The following is a 20,435-nucleotide window of genomic DNA, read 5'->3' as shown; positions in this document are numbered from 1 at the left end:
TACAACTTTTCCTGCAGAGCCTGCAGTGTAGGTTGATGATTTTTGGTGATGCAAGAGCAGCACTTCGTCCTCTGTGTGAGTGAGTGAGGCACCCCAAGGGTATTGGATGTCAGAGCATCGCCCGTGGGCTCCCAGCCCCGGCCATCCCCAGGGTGCTGTGCTGCTGAAAGTGGAGCCATCGACAGCTCCCTGATTGAGGGCTGGGTAAACTCACCTTGTTTACCAACGTGGGTGTCACACTGACAACAAACAGGTCCCTGCCTGAGTGTGTCATAAGCGAGGGAGGACAGTAAATAAGGAATGACACGTAAGGCTGCAGAGCCCTGGGCTGCTGGAAGCAGGGGAGCAGATTGCTGCTCTGCATGGTACATCAAGGGCTCCGTCATTGCCTTGGAAAGCACTGAGAAATGGTGTAAAGTGCTTGGAAAAAGGCGAATGTTTCACCCTGTCACTCCATTCAGGGTCTTGGGGGTGGGGACTGTCCTTATTGTGAGGTTTCCCATCGTGGCAGGGCTGCCAGGAGAGCTCCGTGTGGGCACCACGCACCCGGGGCAGGGCAGACGGCCCCAGGTACAGCCAAGGTGTGATTTCTAAACACTGAGGGCAAATGCTTTTCCCACTGCATGGTTCAGCTCCTCCAAAAGCACTTTCAGTCTGTTTTCTTATTTCTTCAGCTGGTGTAGGAGCCAGAAGTAGCAGATCAGCCTTCCCTAAGAGGTACCATCCAGCATTTAAACTCAGCTCCAGTTCCTCCCATTTACTTCCCAAGTGTCCTTGAGCACATCATTTCCCTCTGCCTCAGGTTCCCCACCTGTGAAATGGGGCTGAAAGTGCAGAGACAGTGTAGAGCTCCTTGCTGTGCAGGTATTCCCATACTCATCCTCATCCTCACTGCTCTGGCAGTAACTCTGACATCTCTCGGTTTTCCCGGTGGTTTTATGGCACCTGCTCTGTGAAGTGAGCAGTGAGACACTGATGTGCCCATGGAGGAGCTGAGCTGGCTGTCATGGGCCCTGCTAGAAATGTATAGAAATATATAGAAATATATAGAAATATATAGAAATATATAGAAATATATAGAAATATATAGAAATATATAGAAATATATAACTCAGGGAGCTCTGCACTGATCACTGGGATGAAACATTTCATGGGAATAGTGAAGATGATGGAATAGCGATGTGGGATGCTGGACCCACAGATCAGAGGCACTAAGGATGGCATTTCAGGAGGAATTTCTTCACAGAAAGGGCTGCCAGGTGTTGGAAGGGGCTGCCCAGGGAGGTGGTGGAGTCCCCACCCCTGGAGGTGTTCAAGGAAGGACTGGATGTGGCACTGAGTGCTCTGGGCTGGGGGATAAGGTGGGGATGGGGCACAGGGTGGACTCGATGATCTTGGAGGTCTTTTCCAACCTCAGTGATTCTGGGACTCTGTGACCCCAACAAGGACAAAACTTTCCCTTCCCTCCTCCCTGCCTGGTCCCCTCCACCCGTGCCACACGCACGCACATGCACACACGGACTTTCTGGGTTTATTTTATATTTTCCCTCGTAAAGATTTGTGCCCGTGCTGCTCTCGTATCAAAGCCAGCAGTGGCCCCTCGGATAAACATGCGGTCAGAAGACAGAAAACTCCAGGCTCAAACACTATTCGTTTCACCCAGAGCAGCATAAACTGAGAGGCTTTTAAGAAGGGCGAATGGTTTTCAGTAAATCTCTCATATCAGCAGAAACCTTTGAAAGAGTTTGTTTAAAGGCTGTGGAGATAAACAGCCCGGCCAAGTGTTTGTTTAAGATGTATGTACTCTGTGTCGACTGGTAGGCTGGTATTTATATCGAGGGGGGGAAAGCAGGGCTGGGATCCTTTTGACCCTTTGCTGGCTCTGGCTGCGTGGGCTGGGGTGGTTTGAGAGGGGCTGGGCTGGGTGTCACACAGGTCCTGGGTCACGGCTGGGGACGGAGCCCGGTGTGGGTGTGAGGGGTGCAGGGTTTGGGGTGAGTGTCAGTGTTTCCCTGCAGCCAGGGGAGTGCAGAGGTGTTGCTGAGATCTCCGTGCCAGGCACTGGGAGATAAATGTCTGTGAGGGATTCCCCCCCCTTGGACAGGCTGGGAGTGGAAAGAACCCCACAGAGGAAACAGGAGGAAGGAAGGATGCACAGCCCCGGGAAGCTCAGCCCAGGTTACCCTTGGCCGTGCAGCAGCCTGGGGCTGGCATGGAGCTCAAAGTCACCTGAGCCCCACATCCCTGAACCCTGCACCCCTGGACCCCTCAGCCCTGCATCCCAGATCCCAGCATCCCAGATCCCAGCATCCCTGAGCCCCACAGCCCTGTGCTGTGCCTTCCTCTGCCACTGGAACCGTCCTTTCAGCAGCTCGGCCAGGGCTGGATAAAGGTGTGTTGTGTTCAGGTGACATTGGCTGTAGGGCACAGAGCTGGCAGTGGTTGGCAGCCTGCTGGCACACCCCCACCACAGTGATCCCAGGGATGGGACAGTCCTGGCAGAGCTGAGGAGGGGTCTGGCAGTGCCCCAGGGGAGCAGCAATTCCAGCTGGGGAGGCACCTTCCTCCCTCCTTACTTTTAAGCATGACTGGCCCCATTTTGGTCCAAGACCCAGCTGTGCCTGTGATCCATCCTCACCACGTGCCCACCCCAGCACTGGAGCTCAGCTCCTGGGGGTCCCACAGCAGGAGGGGAGGTTGAGGGGGGTCAGTCTGCCCTCACCTGCCAGGACAGGAAAACACATCAGCAAAGAGGGAGCAGAGACTCTCCTGGAGACGAGCTGGTTCTGTCACCTTCCCTTCCAGACCTGTCCCGTAAATCATCTGGATGGCTTTTCCCCCCTAAACTAAACAGAACGTGGATGCTGAGCAGCCTGTCTCGGGGAAGGAGGTGCAGTCAGAGGGGACTTGCTCTAGATTTACCCTCGTGAAACAAGAAGCTGAATTTGGGCTGTTTCCTGTTCTGGAAGGGTGTGCAACACCCTTCAGCTGAGCTGGGCACGTGAATAGCACTTAGAGCATCTTCCCTCATCCTGAGGGATCCCAAAAGCACATACAGACCTTCCAGGGGCACTCAGTGCTCCTCCTGCCACGTCTGGGACAGGTTCTGGGCTCAGAGTGTCCTGTTCACACCACCTGCTTATTGAAGCACCTTAAAGTTTGTTATGGAAATGCTCATTTTAGCCCTGCCCCAGCAACATTAACATCTGAGACCAGTTTAGGGTGAGCACCCAGCTCTGCTCTGCCAGTCTGGGTGGTGCTGCCTGGGGGATGCTCAGAGGGTCAGGTCTCTCTCACAGGTGGCATCCAACCTCTTCTAAGTCTGCTTGTGAAAGATTGTGACCTCCCCTGGTCACATATTGCAGCACCTTCATAAGAAGTTTTCCCTATCCCAAAACTGCAAGTGAAGCCCCTTCCTGCTCCTCCCACACTGGGAGTGTGAGAGCAGTTGATCCTTGTCCTCACCACAGCAACCTTTTATAAAGCAAGGCCATTATCACCTGCCCTTCTCCGGGCCAGACTAAACAGACACAGCTCCCTCAATCTCTCTCGTGGGTCATGTTTTCCAAACCTCTTATCTTTGCTTCTCTGCTCAGCTTTGAACTCCCTGAGCTCTCCAATCTCCCTCGGGTGGGTGATGGGCAGGGCTGGTGCCCAGCTGGGGGGTACCTGGCAGAGCCCCACAGCACCCCCTGACCCCACTGAGGGCTCTCTGGCCCTGCACGTTGTTGCAGGTTCACACCAACTGTTGTTCATCCCAACCCTGTGGTCAAACATAACTCTCCAAGCCTGTCCTTGCTTGGAGTGGTGGCAGCACCCGAGAAGGGGGTTTGTGACCCTCAGACCTTGAGGGTGGTGGCAGCTGGGGAGGCTGTGGCTTGTCGTGGCTCTGGTGCCACGACCCTGCTCCTGCAGAGGGACAGGGATGTGCCAGACCATTCCCTCCTGCTCTTCACCATCCCCATCACCTCACTGTGTGGCATCAGACAAATCCTGAGAACCCACTTTCTTTGCTTGGTGGGAGTTTGGAGCTTCTTGGTTCTTTTTACAGCCCATGAAATGCCTGTTCCTCTCCCTGGCCTGATTCTCCTCCACCCCCTTGCCATTTCTGTGCAAAGGAAAGTCCTGTGTGAGGCACTGATTTAAAACCCAGAAGCCAATGCTTTTCTTTTCAAACCTCAGCATTTCATGTCCCTCTCAGAAGGAAGGAAGCCCCTTTTGTTGAGTACACAGCCTGTAATTTCGCTGTCAGATCCAAGCAGCGGGTCAGTGTTGTGACTGACTGCCTGAGGATCGCTCCCTTAAGGGTAATTACACTAAATTCCCGTTTGAAGGACAGCTTTCTCTGGATATGATACAAGGAACCCGCTCTTTTCCATTCACTTAAATTCATGAATTCAGCGGCTGTCACCGAGCGTGGAGCAGTCAGGGACCTGCTCCCCTTCCAGCTCCGTGGAGAAACCCCAGGAGCTGGGATGGGACACGTGGGCATCGTCCATGGAGAGCTGGGTGGGGATGGACCCTGCTGGGGATGGAGCTCCTCGTGGACGTGGAGGATGGAAGAGGGCTGGGATTTCTCTGCCCACCTCCACACATCTCCCCTCTCCTCTTCCTTTCCTTCCACCTGGGTGGCATCACAAAGCTTCATCCATTACTTCCTGGCATCTCGATTGCTCCTGGGGGCTCACCCACCATGTGTCCAGGAGTCACTCATCAACAACAAACAGTTAAAAGGAAGAAAATAGGCTGGAAATATCAATGCACTTTGGTAACAATAAACCCTGCTTTTAATTTATGCTAATATGTAGGGTTGTGGTGACAGTAAGAACAAAATTACAGAGTGGCTTTCTAGCTGGTAATTATCCCTCCATTTTCGTTGCTCGGGAAGATGGACACACAATTATGCTCTCTTGCTGTATATTAATACGGATTCTTGACATCTTCAGCAGACCTGGAGCTGTCATCGGGCTTTTTGTCTACTTTAATTGAAAATTAATGGTTACTGTGTTACCACGGAAACCGTGGCAATGGACGCCAATAGCGCTCACATATCAAACAGGCACTGGTGGCATTGTCTGTCCGTGGTGACCTTGAAAGTTAAAAGAAAAACTTAAACAAAAAAAAAAAAAAAGAAATAGGGAGAGGGGTAGGAAGGAAGGAAGGAAAAAAAAAACCACACACGGAAAACAGAGGGTGGGAAGCTGCGAGTCGAGGGGAGGGGAGAAGGGGAAAGAGGGATGTGAAGGGAAACTTGGTGCTTTTGTATCTCGATGGGGAAAAAGAGGGAGCTCTGAAATGAAGGAGTCGGAGCGGTGAAGAGGAGAAAGGTGTTGGAGTGTGTGATCCATGGGGATGTCTCAAGCAGCTCATGGGGCTCTGCTTGCTCGAGTTGCCGTGTGAGCAAAGGGTGTGTGAGGGGCCACTGGTGCAAACCAGGAACAAAGAGTGTGGAGGAGCCTCAAGGAGGGTGGGCAGCACTGTGAGAAAGTTCCTAGTCTGTGTGGAGATAAGAGAGAAGGGTTAAAAAAGGCAAGAAAGGGAGAGAAACAGGCTGGGGGGGAAGAGAATCCAGATTTGCTTGGAGTGGAAGTGTTGCCTGGACAGGGGAAGTTGCAGAGCCCGTGGATTAAAGCAGTCCCCCCCCCCCCCGGTGCTCTGGAGAGTGTTTGGAGCTGGACACCTCCTCTGCCACACGGAGGGACCCCGAGCCCCTTCCCCTCCCCAGAGATAAGAGCAGGAGGAGGGGGCTGGGGGTGTGGGGGGACCCCCCTCCAGCACCTGGGATTGCTCAGTGTGGGAGGGCTGAGCCCACCTGGGGATCCTCAGCCCACTCTGGAGCAGGTGGGACCTTTCCTTCATGGAAATGCAGTTTTAGGTAGGTTTTGCTTTCCTTAGCATCCGACTTGGGCTGTGTCCTCTCTTCCCCAGCTCACCAGGGAGAAATGAAGCAGTGCTGGTCCCTTGGGGGCTGCAGCTGGGGGAGAGGGCCCAGAGCAGCCTTTGGGAAGGGGTACCCCCAACTCTGCTTGCTGGGGTGCAAACACACAGCAGCCCCTCCCTGGGGACAGGGGAAGCAGGGCAAAGTTGTGACACCGGGTGACAAGTGGCTGGGTCTCCTGGGGACACGGTGGGGAGCAGCAGGGACTGAGGTGGTCCCTTGCCTGCTGGGGTCCCTGGTGGTCTGAGTGTCTTGCACCTAAATGAGCTGCACCGCTGGCCTCGCTTTTCCTCCTCCTTTCTTGCCCTCCCTGAAGTTCCCACGGTTCCCATGGTCCTGCTTTTGGCAGGGGCTGGAGTGTGGGGAGAGGAGGCTGCTCTGCTTTCCCTTGTGGAATAAAACCACCCTGGAGCAAAGGGATTTGCAGCTGCAGGGAGAGCTGTCACCACCCTGGTGTCTGCTGCCCCAGCCCGGGAGGGAGTCAGGGATGACCCATCCCAGAAGCACTGTGGAAGTGGGAATAGTTTGGTCGGGAAGTGAAACGGTGACATTTTGGAAACTTCTGTGAAAAGGCAGATGTTCCTCAGGCCTCCAGGGGTGTTTAGTGAATCCTCCCACGGGGCAGCACCGGGTCTGCCTGGGCTCTCCCTGTGACCACGGTCCAGCTGCTCCAGGGACAGCAGAAAGTCTCCACTGCATCCTCACTCCCCTCAGACACCTCCTGCTGCAGCTCCGAGGTGAACCCCGGCCTCTTTGGGAACCTTTTAAAGCCAGGAGCCCGTCCTCCTCCCAGCAAACACGAGCACAAACACGGCGGAGATGCTCCTGAAAAGCCAGAGTCTTTTTTCATTTCCCCCACATCCCTGATCCCAACCTTAATCCCTGCTCTGAATCCTGTCAGCCCGGCTGTTCTAGCACTGACATTGCTGCAGGCATCATCTCCGCTGCCTTCCCTCAGATCTGCCTCCTCCTGGGACATCTAAAGAGGACTCGGAGATTTCTGTGTTACTGGATGATTCAGCCCGTGCCCTCCAGCAAAGCGCGGGGTCCCGGGGGGCTGCAGGCAGAGCAGGACGGGCTTCGGTGCTGGTGGAGGCTCCAGAGCCCGGCCAGGACTCAGGGCTGCTGGTTGGTGGCTGTGGGATCTGGACATCCCATGGGAGTCAGCCAGAAGCAAGGGATGGGCAGGGAAAAGGGAGAGGGTGCTGCTGGCAGCGGTGCCCGGGGGGAATGAAACCATCACCCCAGGACCCCGTGTGCCAAATTCACTGCCAGGTCGTTATGATAATGATGATAATGATGTGCTGGAGTGTTTTCCCAACCCACCATCGATCTGGGGCTGTGAACACTCTGTGATAAACACATCACTGGGTCGGGGGCTGGGGGGGAGAGCAGCTCTGAGGGAGCCTCCTGCCTTTCCCCTCGCCCACCCACGTGCCCAGCCCACGGCCTGGCCAGGGTGGGGCTAAACTCCAGGGAGGAAAAGGGGGGTCTCTGGGGGTCTCCAGCTCTGCACTGAGAGGGGCAGGTGCCACGAGCTCGCTCCTGCTGGTGTGACACTGGGAGCAGACACTCCTGGTGATGTGCAGAGCCCCGGGATGAGCCCGTCTCACTTTGAGTCTCTGAGACGGGGACAGAAGGGGAAAGGATCTGCAGGCTGAAGTCTCCCTGTTCATGTCCTGTTGCAACAAGAGCACAGGGCCTGGATTGCTGCGGGGTCTGGGGATTTCTGCACCTCTGGAACTGGGGTGGCCCCAAACCCCAGATCCAACCACCTTCAGCGTGGGCTTATGACAGGAAAGGTGGCAGTATTGCTGAACTGCTTGAGACATAGGAACAAGAGTGGAAAGACATTTTCAATGGGCCTCTAATAAATAACAAAGAACCCATCCATTAAAATGTTGTAAGTGATAAAAAATATGTGTATATTGTTGAAAATACACATAGTCCTCGGGAAGTTTAAATCCATTATTAATCTAAAAAGCCAACTTTGCCCACTGCCCAGACAAGAACATCCCTGGGGATGCTCCATGAGGAGCCTGGCTGGTGCCAGGGCAGACACATCGCCGAGAACCCCCCGCCTTCGGGGTGAAGTTCTCCTGCTCTTTGAACACCCACAGCTGAAGGTAAAGTGGGCTCCGAAGCCGGCGGGAGGAGGGCTGGATTCCTGCAAGAGCCTGGAAATATCTTTCTCTTCTGCAATGTTTGTACAGCATGACTTGGCCGATTTACCTCCCAATATCTCACGCTGGCCTGCAGCCGAGGGCATTAGCGACACTGCGAGCCAGATAAATGATTCGAACGCTTTTCCTTCTCCCTATCTGCTGCTACAATAAAAAAGGGCCTTTTCCATCCAAGTGCCTCCCGTTAACCCAGGCGGTGCCGGGCGGGAGCGGAGCCGGAGCCGAGTGCAGCCGGAGGGAGCAGGGTCCGGGTGTTTGCACAGCCAGGAGTGGAAAAAGCGATGGAGAGCCTGGATGCTCCCTGGAATGGCTGTGGAGGTGGGGGTGGAGGCCTGGAGAGGAGGGATCTGCAGGTAGAAGCGTTGCTGGAGGGAGCTGGTTTGGTATTCCCGTGCGGTTGTGTCAGATTCAGTTCCCAGCTGATGAGATATTTGGATTTTACGAGCCTGCATCCGTGGGTTTATGACAGGAAAGGTGGGCGCTTTAATGAACTGCTCAACACACAGGAACAAGCATGGAAAGACATTTTCGATGGGCCTTTAATAAATAACAAAACCCCTATCCTCTCCAGAGGCTTTGTATTCCCTCCAGCTGCCATCTAGATGGACTCCAGGATGGCATCTGCACCCGTGTTCAACTCTTGGCAAGAGGATTTGGGGTTTGTCACCTGCTGGCTGGTGTGACCCACAGCAGGAGGGGACACAGGTACAGAGGTGGCACTTCCCACATGGGCCAGGACATCACCTGGTCTGCAGGAGCTGCTGCAGGAAGGGGGAAGCATCCCTACCTCCTTTCCAGAGCACAAACCCCCTCTGTGCTGGCAGAGGTGCAGGAAGACACATTGGAAACATGTACAACAAAGGTTTGGTTACAGAGGCAAAGGGGCTTTAATATGAAATAACCCCAATTAACCTACAACAAATTCCCAGCCCTTATTTTGTGGTGCTTGCGGGGAGAAGAGCAGGACTGGGAGGGCTGAGGAGCAGGTTTGGGCTGTGAAATTACTGGGGCAGGAAAGGGGGTTGGGGAACCAGCAGGGTCCATCTTCCCCCAGTCTGCAGCTCAAGCCCTGCAGAGAGAGCTTGTTGTGACCTGAAGCAAGAAAATACTGATTTCTCTCAGTTAATTGCTTTAAAAAAGGACAAATCCATCAACGCTAAAGTGTTCAGGCACTCAGCACACGGCTCACACTCGGAACTGGGGTTGTTTTGCTGGGATGTGGTGGCTCCAGTCTGGGGAACAGCAGCCTTTGCAGCATTTGGGTAAATTTGGGCATATTTTGGACAACAGTCTCACTGGTGAGGCCTTACCTCTGAGACCTGGAGGGTGCTGATACAGCAGTTAAATACCATTTTCACCCCAACCAGTCACTGCTGAGCATCACCAGAGCAGATGTGGAAACCAGAGAGGCAAAGTGGTGTGGAAATGCCTGGGCAGTGTGTGTGCACACGTGTGTGTGTGTGTGTGCAGGGCTGGGGAGCAGAGGATGATCCCCTTTCCAGCCGTGCTGGGATTATTGCTGTGCCAGGGCAGGGTCAGGTTGGATTTCAGGGAAAGGTTCTTCCCCCAGAGGGTGGTTGGGCACTGCCCAGGCTCCCCAGGGCAGTGGGCACAGCCCCAAGGCTGCCAGAGCTCCAGGAGGGCTTGGACAACGCCCTGAGGGATAAAGTGGGATTGCTGGGGTGTCTGTGCAGGGCCAGGGCTTGGACTCAGTGATCCTTGTGAGTCCGTTCCAGCTCTGTATATTCCATGATTCCATGATTCTGCTCCCCTAAACCCACGGCAGTGAGTGGGGCAGGGATGTTGGGGATCGGCACCACTCAGGCTCTCACACCCATCCAGCCACTGCTGCATCCACGCTCAGGTACCTGGTTTGGCCTCTGGGAATTGTGCCACAATTAATTTCCAGTTTCCTGGGAGACGGGATGGGGCTCTGGAGCGAGCCCAAATGCTGGGTTGGGACGAGCCGAGCTCCCGGCACACCCCGTTTGGACCGGGCTGGTCCACACCTCCCGAACGTTGGTGACCTCATGCCGCAGACATGGATGAGGTCACTCGGATAATTGTTCTCCCAAAACGATGTATCTTGCGGGAAGAGGATGTTATGAAGCCGGAGAACTTGCTAGGGCAAAAAAACACATTGCACGCCCCTGGCCGAGAACGCTCTGAGGGGAAACTCATCCACGGGATGTGCCAAGAGCTCCCAACAGCGCCGGCAGCTCCGGGGCCATGGCAGGAGAAGAGACGCCGGCAGCCGGGATGCGGCGCGGGGGGGGGCCAGGGGATAATTGCAGGAGGAAGGTGTGAGGTACCTGGCGGGGAGGGAGAGGGGCCGTGCAGGGACCTGCCCTCCCCAGGGCACGGGTGGGCAGAGCAGGATGTGCACCCCGAGCTCTCCCTGCCGCCACCCGGCCTGTGCCAGGCGCTGCCAGGGCCTTTCCTCAGGGAAAGGGCCACGCTCACCCGAGATCTCCTCCTCACGTCGCCTCCTTCTCCCACCTCCTCCTTCTCCCCCAGTGAAAGCCCCGCTTCCGACACTCCCGGATGGATCAGAGCAGATGCCCGGGGCTGCAGGGGGTACCTGGCTGCAGGGTCTCTGGGTGACCCCCTGCAGCACTCCCTGCCTCAGTTTCCCCACCTGCAAGTGCTCCATTACCCTCACAAAGCACCCGCAGAGCCTTGGTGCAAAACCAGCCCGGTTATCGCTCACCTACCCCTCCCTTCCCTCGCCAGGGGAAGCTCCAGTGTGTTTTACCCTCTGGTGTGAAGCTGCTGCAGCCGGAGCGACGTGGGCTCAGCTCTGCTCACCCAGGGTGAGCCTTCCCTGCTGCTCTCAGCTGTTTCTTCTCCCCACAGCCCCTGACAGGTATTTGAAAAGAAGCTGAGAACAATCCTACCAAACCTCTGCAGTTCCTGGGACAAGCCAGACTTTAAGGAGTCTGAGTACAAGCATGATCCACAAGAAAACAAACAGAAATACTTCTGTCACTGCACTAGAAAAAAAAACCCAAGAAGTTGGGGAAAAATCGCCACTCTATGGAAAAAAATCAACTCTTTCCTGAATAAAGCGGGGGAAAAAAAACGCGGCCGTATTGAGCTGTGACATATGGTTACACAAATAGAAACCACAGAGGGGAAAATCATGTTTTCTCTTTCATTATTTATCACTCTCTAACTGTCTCCAGCTGGGTGAGTAAACAGCCTCATTGGGCCGTAATGAGAACAGCCTGCTGCCACTGTGCTCGGGGGCTGCCGGAGCCCGACGGCGCGCGGCGCGTGGCCGGGCCGGGCTGGGACACGGGGGCCTGGCCCGGGAGCCGGACCCGCTGCCCTCGGGCCTCGCCGCCAGCGCCGGGATCCGGCGGGACCGCGGGCACGTGGCCCCGGCACCCGCAGCATCCTCCCTCGGCACGCGCTAACGAGGTACAGGCGCGGAGTTAAATTAAGCGGCTGCTCCGGTTATTGTTCGGGGGAATTATGTGCCCAATTTCCCCCCTGAGCCGCGTTGCAAATTGACTCCTAAGTGTCCCGTGAAATGGCTGCATAATTTGCACATTTGAGAAGCAGGAGCAGGTCCGAGAGCTGGTTCTTTGCTTCGCTTTGCTTCTTTCTCCAGCTCAGCCGGTTTTTGCTGGTTTTATTGCCGGTTTTCGCCCATCCCGCGGCTCTCGCAGGGTTCGATCACAGGGTCCGTGGGCTCTGCCTCTCTGAGTGCAGCCACCCCCCTGTCCCAGCTTGAACAGCTCCAAAAAGTGACTTTTGCAGCTCTCGTCTCTCTGGGACCAGACCCGAGGCCACGGTCCCTTCCCACACCCAGTGCCCTGCTCTGTCCCCGGGAGCCCCGAGGAGCCTCTGCGGATCCACAGCAGCTGGTCCCCAGCTCCCGAATCCCACTGCATCTTCCCAAATCCCACTGCATCTTCCCATTTGCTTTATTGGGGGGGGGGGATCAGACTTTAAGATTCAGATTCCCCCTGATTAGGGCAGGCTTTGGATTAGGCTCTGAATTAGGTCAGGGTATGGGATGTTCCAGCCACCCAGTTGCTGTTATCTTTCCCTCCTGCCTCTTTCCCAGGGCATGGATGGACTGGAGCCTCCCTGGCCGGCACACAGCTCGTGTTACACCCACAGGGCAAGTTACACACGTGAGGTGGGCACAACCACCACGGCCCAGCTTGGAGCAGCCCCCTCCCTCCCCACTCCTCACCCCCAGCACCCTGCCAGGACCCTCGGGAAGGGTCCATTCATGGGCATCGCTGAGGCACCACATCCATCCGAGCCTTTCAGGGGAGAGAGGCCTTAGCTGAGAGCCAGAAAGTCCTTGAGCATCACCAGTGGTGAGGAGTGATTTCCCAGGAAGATTAACCCATTTCTGCAGCCAAGAAGGGCAGCCGTCCCCTCTGCACCGCGCGGCGTCTGCAGCCGATCCCAGTCCTTCCAACACATGAAAAACTATTAGTAAACGGAAGCATTTTTAATGAAAACTGACCCAATTCTGAATGCCACTTCTCCTCCCACATCAGGAATAGGCTGTGCCAGAGTTTGAGTGAAATTAGGTCATTGTTGAACAAAGGTCATGAAGGAACTTGAAAAGCTTTTTGATGGGAAACCCCAGTTTTTATGGGGTTTTGTGGAAATCCCCTCCTAAATAAAGTTATAAATAGGGTGACAGAAAAGCACATGGAGCCAACCATCCCTGTGTTACCCATCCTGCCCTGCTGGGTCCTGTTAAAAACCCAACTGCAGATTTTCCCCTTCCTGAACTTGCAGTTAGCTGGGGGAAGAAATGGAAAACCTGGTGAGAACGTGACCTTTTTTCTGACTAAATGTTTGCATCCTTCAGGCCCAGCCACTGCTGCCCTTTGGCAGGACAGGGATTCGAGGAAATGTCCCGGGACCTGGAGTTTGGAGTGCGGGCAGGGAGGGCTCGGCTGTGCCTCTGATTCAACACATTCCCAATCCCATTGACGGAGCTCTCGAACACCCTCCTGGCTGAATCAAAGGCTTCTTACAGTAAATACTCCCTCTGCTTTCACAATCGCCTTGGGATGATCTAATCCCTGCCCGTTTCCCTGGGAAGGGATTGCACAGGCAGCTCCTTTCTGCAGAGCCCCGGAGCGGATGAGTGCCAGATTTGGAATCACTGGGGAGCTTGTACAAATAAGAAAATACAGGCGGAAGTTTGGGGTTAGGTTTTGCCCGAGAAAGTTTTCAAAAGAGCAGAGGATGGTTTCAAAAGAGCAGAGGATGGTTGAGGGGGCTCCTGTGAGGTGAGGGCCCCTCCAAACCGGCTCAGGTACAGACACATCTGATCTACATGTGTGTGCAAATGGAGCAGCAGCCTGAGAAACTCCTGCCTTTGGTTTTGGGGGTGAGTTATAGGATGAGGAGGCCTAATCCAGCAAGAGAGGCAGCTCTGATCCATTGAATGACTTGATTTTTGCAGGGTCATGTTCACATATATTCATGTCTGCAGGACAGGACTCAGTGTTCTGTACTCTCTGGCAGAAGTTTGGGCTCCATTGTGTCTGCTTTAGGCAGTGGCTCAAGGTGTTGGTGGGGACTTCCCTGGCTGGTCTTGCAGGACCAGCTCACTCCTGCCACTGCCCATCCCTGCTCTTGCTCGTGCCAGGTTCAGAGCCCTGCTGCCACCCCGTTCCCACCCTGCAGGGGCTGGAGCTGGTACAAGGGCACAGGGAGCACAGGCACGGGCTGCTGTGTCCCTGCTGTCCCCTCGCTCCCGAGAGCAACTCGGTGGCTCTGGCCAGGGCCTGGATCTGGTGCCAGACCCCGGGATGCAGCAGTGTCGTTAAGCCAAGGAGCCCTCGGTGGGGGCAGTGGCTCGAGGGGCTGCACTGCAGCCCAAACAAAGCGCTTTTGTGCTCCTGCTGCGAGGAGCAGGGTGGCTTCCTGCTGCCCTGCTCTGGGGCTGCTTCCCCCTTCCTCCCTGTCCTGTCCTGCTGCTGGAGCACTGACCAGGCTAGACCCTGACCTCCAGACCTCCTCCAAACCCACATTTCTATCCAAGTGCACAGTCTGCTTCGCCACCTTTCCCCCTCCTCCTCCTCCTGCCGTGCCATTAGCATCCTCCCCGTGTAAATGTTAATGAATTGTCATCAGACCAAAGTAATCACCAGTCAGCAAAACTTAATTTTACTAAAAGACAAAAAGAGGCTTCGCTCTAATTGATGGAAAATTGGTCGTTTCTTGTCAGGTTATTGTTCATTTCCCGCCTGTTAATGACTCGATCCCGCCAGCCGTGCCCAGCCCGGAGCCCTGCAGAGCCCCTGGCAGCTCTCACCCTGAGTGGAGCTGTTAGGAAACCTGGGATGAAGAGGAATATTTTCATTAATAAACTTTAAAAAGGCAATGCAGTGGGAACTTCCAAAAGGAGCGAGGAAGCAGAGCTGGCATCCTGCCTGGCAGCTCTGGGGAAGTGGCAGCAGCACCGGTGGTTTCATCAGGGCACACAAACAAGCACCCAGTATGGATAAGAGAGAGGGATTACATTTTTGGATGCCTGTCTGTTTTAATCACCCCAGGGGTTGGAACTGGGTGATCTTTGAGGTCCCTTCCAACCCAAACCATTCTCTGACCCTGTGATTCCAAGACGAGAGCCAGGCAGAGGAGTCTGGAGTCCTGGTGCAAACCCAGCAGAGCTGTGCTGGATTCGTGGCCTCAGACATCAAAATGTCCCTTTACCACAATGTTCTCGGGTTGTGAAAAAAAAAAAAAAAAAAGATAATTTCCTTTCTCCTCAAATACTGGCAGCCCAAACGAAAGCAGACCTGCCTCCTGCCATCCCAGCCGTGGGATTTAGGGATCCCACTGCAGCAGTGCCCAGGGACCCTGCTCCGGTCCCACCTTGTTTGGTGCCACCTGGACACACCCGTGGGGTCCGTGGAGCCTCATCCCGGGGGGAGCAGCCCCCGGGCTCCCCGCGCCGCTCCCCGGGCTGGGTCTACACAGGCTATTACGGTAATTTGATAAGCCAGTTCTTCGTGATATGAATCTTCGCCTTCGTTAAAGGGAGGAAAAAAAAACCCATCGCGTTTTGATGGCTCACGGGGGCAGTTCATTAAGCAATCAACCCTTTTAATGAAATATTTCTTTGTTAAAATATTCATTGATCTGCCGCGGGTTTGCGCGGAGCAGGGGAAGGACCGTGTGTCCCGAATGCTTTTCTGTTGAGTCTTCCCAGGCACACACTGGGTTGTGCCCTGGCATTGCCAACGTGGGAATTTCCACAGCGACCCTTGGCAGGGACCCTCCGGGGAGCCTGGCTGAGCCCTCAGCCTGGAACAAGGATCTGGGGCTTTCCAGGTCTATTTTCCCCACCTCTATCCTGCTGTTCTGCCTCGTGCTGGCTGAGGTGTCACACGCCAGGCCCTCGGCCCTCAGAGGGATGGTGGGGTGGGTCCCCCTTGGGCAGAGTGGTTGGTGCTGTGGTGGCCAGTGCCATGTGGGGATGTCATGGCAGAGACAGGGGAAAGTTGGGCCAAGAGTGAGTGGAAATGGGCAACTGTGGAGTGGTGGAAGTGGGCAGAGCGGGAAGAGAGGGGTCCCAAGAGGAGGGATGAGTTCTTCCAGCTGGATATGAGGGAACAGGGGCCATTTTGCAACCGTGGGACAGTGCAGCAAAGGACATTTTACATCCCACAGGGACTTAGCCAGACTCTCCAGCCCCAGTGTAAGACCAAGGAGGAGGGAGCTCAGGGAGCCAGGATGGAGAACATTGGCAGGAGAAGAAAGAGAGGAGGGGAAAAAAAATATATCAAAGAGTGAGAAATGAACAACTGCAGACAAAGCACCGAATCTGGCCTTCCCCCTCCTTCCTCAAACCTTGCACCATGAGTAATTCCCGCTCGGCACCGTGACGGCTCAGACAAGCAGCCACCACGTGCGAGTGAGCATCTCCCCGAAGGAAACAAGGCAGACAAACACCGGGAGCAGGGAGTGCAGACGGGAGTGGTGGGTGCCGGGTCCTGCTCCAGATGAGTAACGTTATTGGAAAAGCAGAGAAACGAAAAAAAAAAAAAAAGAGGAGAGGGAAAAAAAATACCCCCCCAAACGGCGGCACACGCCCATGGGGAGAGGGGAGCCAGGTGTCCTGTGTCCGTGTGTCTGTGCTGGTGGCACAGCTTGGCTGGACATGGCTCGCAGGGTTCTGAGCAGGGGTTCGGCTCCAGCGGGGCTGGGAGACCTGCAGCTCCTCCGCTCGCAGCTCCCTCCTCCCCCAGGCTGAGGCTTTGCAGGCACAGAGGGAAATCGGTCACTGTCTGGAGACCCCCCCTCGCCACATCCTCCTCTCCCTGTGGGGGAGCAGCACTTCCAGGCACCGGGGGTTTTGCCTCACAGCTGCCTCTCCTTTATCCATCACCTTCGGCTCCCTAAAATCCAGCTGAACCCGGGCTGCCCGTGCAATGGGGGGAAACTGAGGCACGGCCCAGCTGCCGGCCGGGGGGGCTGCCAAGGGTCGGGGTTAAGGTTAGGGCTGAGGCTGAGCCCAAATTGCTGCACCCCCCCCAGTATTTTCCCATGTCCCCCTCTCTGTGTGCAGCTCCCGGGGTGTCGGGATCCCCCCTCCCGGAGAATCCCCGAGGGGGTCCCGTTGGCCGGGGCAGGGGGAGCGGTGCCAGCCCCCGGGCAGGCAGCGGCCTGTGGCTTTCACAGGGAGCCAGGAGCCGCTCATCACTTACAGGAACTCGGTGCATCATCGCTTGGCTTTACGCAAGAGGCGAGCGGGGTCCAAGAGCTCCGCAGCGGCCGCGGCCCCGCCAGCGCGTCCGGGCAGAGCCGGATCGCTCCGTGTGCTCGGCAGCCCGCGAGCCTCGGACCTCCCTCGAGGGTCTGCGCGGGACCCCCGGGCTCGCCAGCCCCGTGTCGGAGGGGGATGAGGCGCCCGGAGCTGCGGGTTTGCCCCGGGAGGGGCTGGTCCCGCTCCCGGGAGGAGCCCGGGGTGAGCCCCGGACCCCCGGGCAGCGCCGTGGGCACTGCTGGGCACCGCAGCTCCACAGGAATGACAGTGGCTGGAGTAATTTGGGTGGAAAACCAGCTTTGCTGCCCATCTCTTGGAATTTCCACCTTGGAAAAGATGGGACTCTGGGGTTTAGCTGTGTCAACGCAGAGCTCCATGCCCAAAACACTGCTCTGAAAGGGAAAAGGTACTTTCTTCCCTCATTTTCTCCCTATTTTCCTATCCCAAATTCCCCTCTTTCTCATCTTTCCACGTGCTTCTTTTCCTTGTTTTGCCTTGAAAGGAGGAGAGAGAGAATCCGAGACAAGGCAGGAAGCAGAGGAATTCAGGGGACTTGTTCCCATCATCACACACAGATTTTTCAGATGAGCATCTTCAGAGAAGTCAGATTTTGTTTCTGAAGTTGCTCTTTCCATAGAGGAAAAAATAGAAACCAAAGGAGATGTTCTTCACCACCCATTTGCCAGAAATGCCAATTCATAACCTGTGGTAACGGGCTTTGGATTCATCTTGGAGAAGACTTTCCTGGAAGGATGAGGATGTTGCCTGATTCAGAGCTGCTTTGCCTTGGATGGGATTCAGGACAAACCCAAACTGACCTTTTCTGTGGAAGATTTCATCTTTCTGTCAACCTTATGCCAAAATGGGATTGTTCCCACTCAAAGCAAACATGGGATCACAATCCTTTAGCTGAAAATTTTCACTTTTTAAAGGTTTTCAGTATTTTGGTTGCAAGATCAGACACTTTCCGGAGGAGGAAGAAAACCGGCTTTGTTAGAAAAAAATTGGTTTCCCACAGTTCAGAGTTTGGGGATAGATCACAGAGGCACAGAGTGAGGATGAGCTGGGAAGAGGTGGGAGGAGGAAGGTGGAGTTTTCCTAGAAGAGCTGAAGGACACTATGTTTGGGACTCGTCCCTCACCCCACCCTGACTCTGCTGCTCTGGCCACGTGGCCCAGTGCTTTATATCTATGCAAAGTGTATAATCCCAGAGCTGTAAATCCTCCTGCCTCCTTGGACCCTTTGGAAGTGATCCATGCCCGAGGCTTTGCCTGGTGGAGAACAAAAGGAAGTTTTTTTCCCTTCCCTTTCCCTCTCTTTCTCTCTCTTTTGGGACCTCAGCACTGCTGCAGGAGCACCTTAGTCTCTCTCACTGTTGCCTTCCTGGGAATCTCCTCCTCCTCCCTGCAGCATCCCCGATGGCCCTGGGGGCTCTTCAGGAGCAAGGTGGATCCTCAGAGACCAGACCCCACTGAGCAAAGTGCTGTACAAACCTTGACTGAACCTGCTCCATCCCAGTCTCCTCACCCCGTTTCCTCCTCCCTCCTCTGTTTCGTTTCCAGACTGACACAGATGAACAAAGAGGGATCTTTGGGCCACGCTCGTTTCACCAACTCCCCTCGGTGGAAGGCTGCCCATGTCCTTTTGTGCGGATCCTTCCCGCTCAGATGATATTTGATGTCTTCAAAGGGGCTCTTCTTATGTCAGGAAAAGAGGGCAAGCGCAGGTTGGACGAGGCTCAGCACTCAAAGATATTTTTTCACTCAGAAAAGTGCCAGTTTGGGATTTAAAAAAATATATATTCTGTTTTTCGTAGACTGATATGTGGGTGGATAACTCATAAAGGTCTCGGAGCTTCCAACACTCCCTGGGTTTGTAACATGCCAGGAGGGATCTGGGCTGAACTGGGGGGATTGAACCCTCTGTGCTTCCCATGTGGGAACCCCCTAAAATGGGTTGGGGTGTCCTGTATCTCCAAATCCTGAGCACAGAAAGGATTGAGCCAAAAAGGATTGATCTGAGGGCTGGAGCCCCTCTGCCCTGGAGACAGACTGGGAGAGCTGGGGGTGTCCATCCCGGAGAAGGGAAGGCTCTGGGGAGACCTTAGACCCCTTTCCAGTGTGTAAAGGGGCTCCAAGAGAGCTGGAGAGGGACTCTGGACAAGGGCCTGGAGTGACAGGAAGGGGCTGCTCCATCCCTGGAAGTGTTCAAGGCCAGGTTGGACAGGGCTTGGAGTAACCTGGTCTAGTGGAGGGTGTCCCAAGGGTGATGCTCTGGGATGCAGGGCCAGCCCTGCTCCACCATCCCAGACACAAATCCGGGGGGTCAACTGGAATCAGGGCTGGGGGTGGCCAAAGAGGTTCTCCTCTGTTTTTTTGTGTCAAGGGAGAGGGGAATGCTGTCCCTCCCCAGAAGAAGGTGGTGACAGGAAGCGGAGCCTCAGCGCCGGGCACCGCGATTCCGGGAAACGGGCCTGGGGCCCCCTTCCAAGAAGGTCGAGCTCCTGCCACCAGGACCTGGTTCTGCAGAAGTGGGTGCAGCAGAGACTCCCCAGAGGGAGGGGCCGACCCCTCCAGAAAATCCTGGACCTCTGATGGGACTGGGTTAAGACCTGGGTTTAAGGCTCGGCACAGCCTGAGAGCCAGCCTGGTGCTCACCCTCATCCTGTTCGTCCCCTTGGGTGAAGACTTTTTGGGGGGCAAAGCCAATGGGGTCTTTGCTGGGGCCACCAGATCTCACAGTTGGGGAAAACCAGCTTTTCCATCTCACAGAAATCCCCAAATTTTTCATTCACTAATAGAGTAAAAAAAAAAAAAAAAAAAAGCAAAGGAAAAAAAGCAAGTGGTCTTCCTGTAAAAAATTAAATTATAGGTGAAAAAAAAATCCAGGTGGGTTGAAATATTTTTCATTCCAATTTCATCTTCTAAAACTATTTTATCTGCTTGTAAAATGGAAATTTCAAGAGAGTTACTTTTTAAATGAAAACATGAGAACGCGGAGTGGCCACACTTTGGTGCCATCGAAATGTAACTGGCTTTGGAAAACTTCATTCCACTCCTTCCCCGTGGGAGGGGCACCATCTGTCCCCAGCCCACGCAGGTGCCTGTGGCAGGTGGGAATTCAGCTCCCAAACTGCTCGGAGGCAGGCACAGAGGCAGGGCTGGAGTGCTGCTCCCTGCTGTGCCCTGGCTGTGCCACCCTGACCTGCACAGGGCATTGGGCACCCTGACCTTGCCCAGCGTTGGGCAAGGGCTTGGGACCAGCACCTGGGTGATGGTTTGTACTCAGCATTTGGGTGCTGGTTTGGGTCCAGCACCCTGACATGGCTCTGCCCTCCCCAGAGGCTTTGGGGGACCCTCTCCCTGCTGTGGGTTGGGCGTTGGGGTGGGGCTGGGGCTGTTGGGGTCACCAGCTCAGCACCTCGCTGTTCCCATCTGCAAAATGGGGTCGGCGAGTCTGTCCCGGCTCTGCCACGTGTGTTGGACTCGATGATCTCTCAGGTGTTTTCCCACCTAAACGATTCTGAGATTCCACGCTGCGGGTGGAGGCCGGTCCT

General features: G+C 55.2%; 1 long non-coding RNA gene across 2 annotated transcripts; it reads left to right on the top strand.

Annotated features, from left to right (window-relative positions):
* Positions 1 to 509: 509 nt before the first annotated feature.
* Positions 510 to 8,247, top strand: LOC113954951. Of its 2 annotated transcripts, none has more exons than XR_003530370.1 (3): positions 510 to 581; positions 7,944 to 8,064; positions 8,152 to 8,247. It is a non-coding gene; the product is annotated as an uncharacterized LOC113954951 (long non-coding RNA). The 2 variants fall into 2 exon arrangements; XR_003530371.1 differs by having other exon boundaries at positions 513 to 570.
* The last annotated feature ends 12,188 nt before the right edge of the window (positions 8,248 to 20,435 follow it).

Source organism: Corapipo altera, unplaced genomic scaffold (genome assembly GCF_003945725.1).
Source record: "Corapipo altera isolate COAL_440 unplaced genomic scaffold, ASM394572v1 77b, whole genome shotgun sequence".
Lineage (NCBI taxonomy): Eukaryota > Metazoa > Chordata > Aves > Passeriformes > Pipridae > Corapipo > Corapipo altera.
Note: the sequence above shows the minus strand (reverse complement) of the source record. Positions and strands in the feature narration are given on the sequence as shown.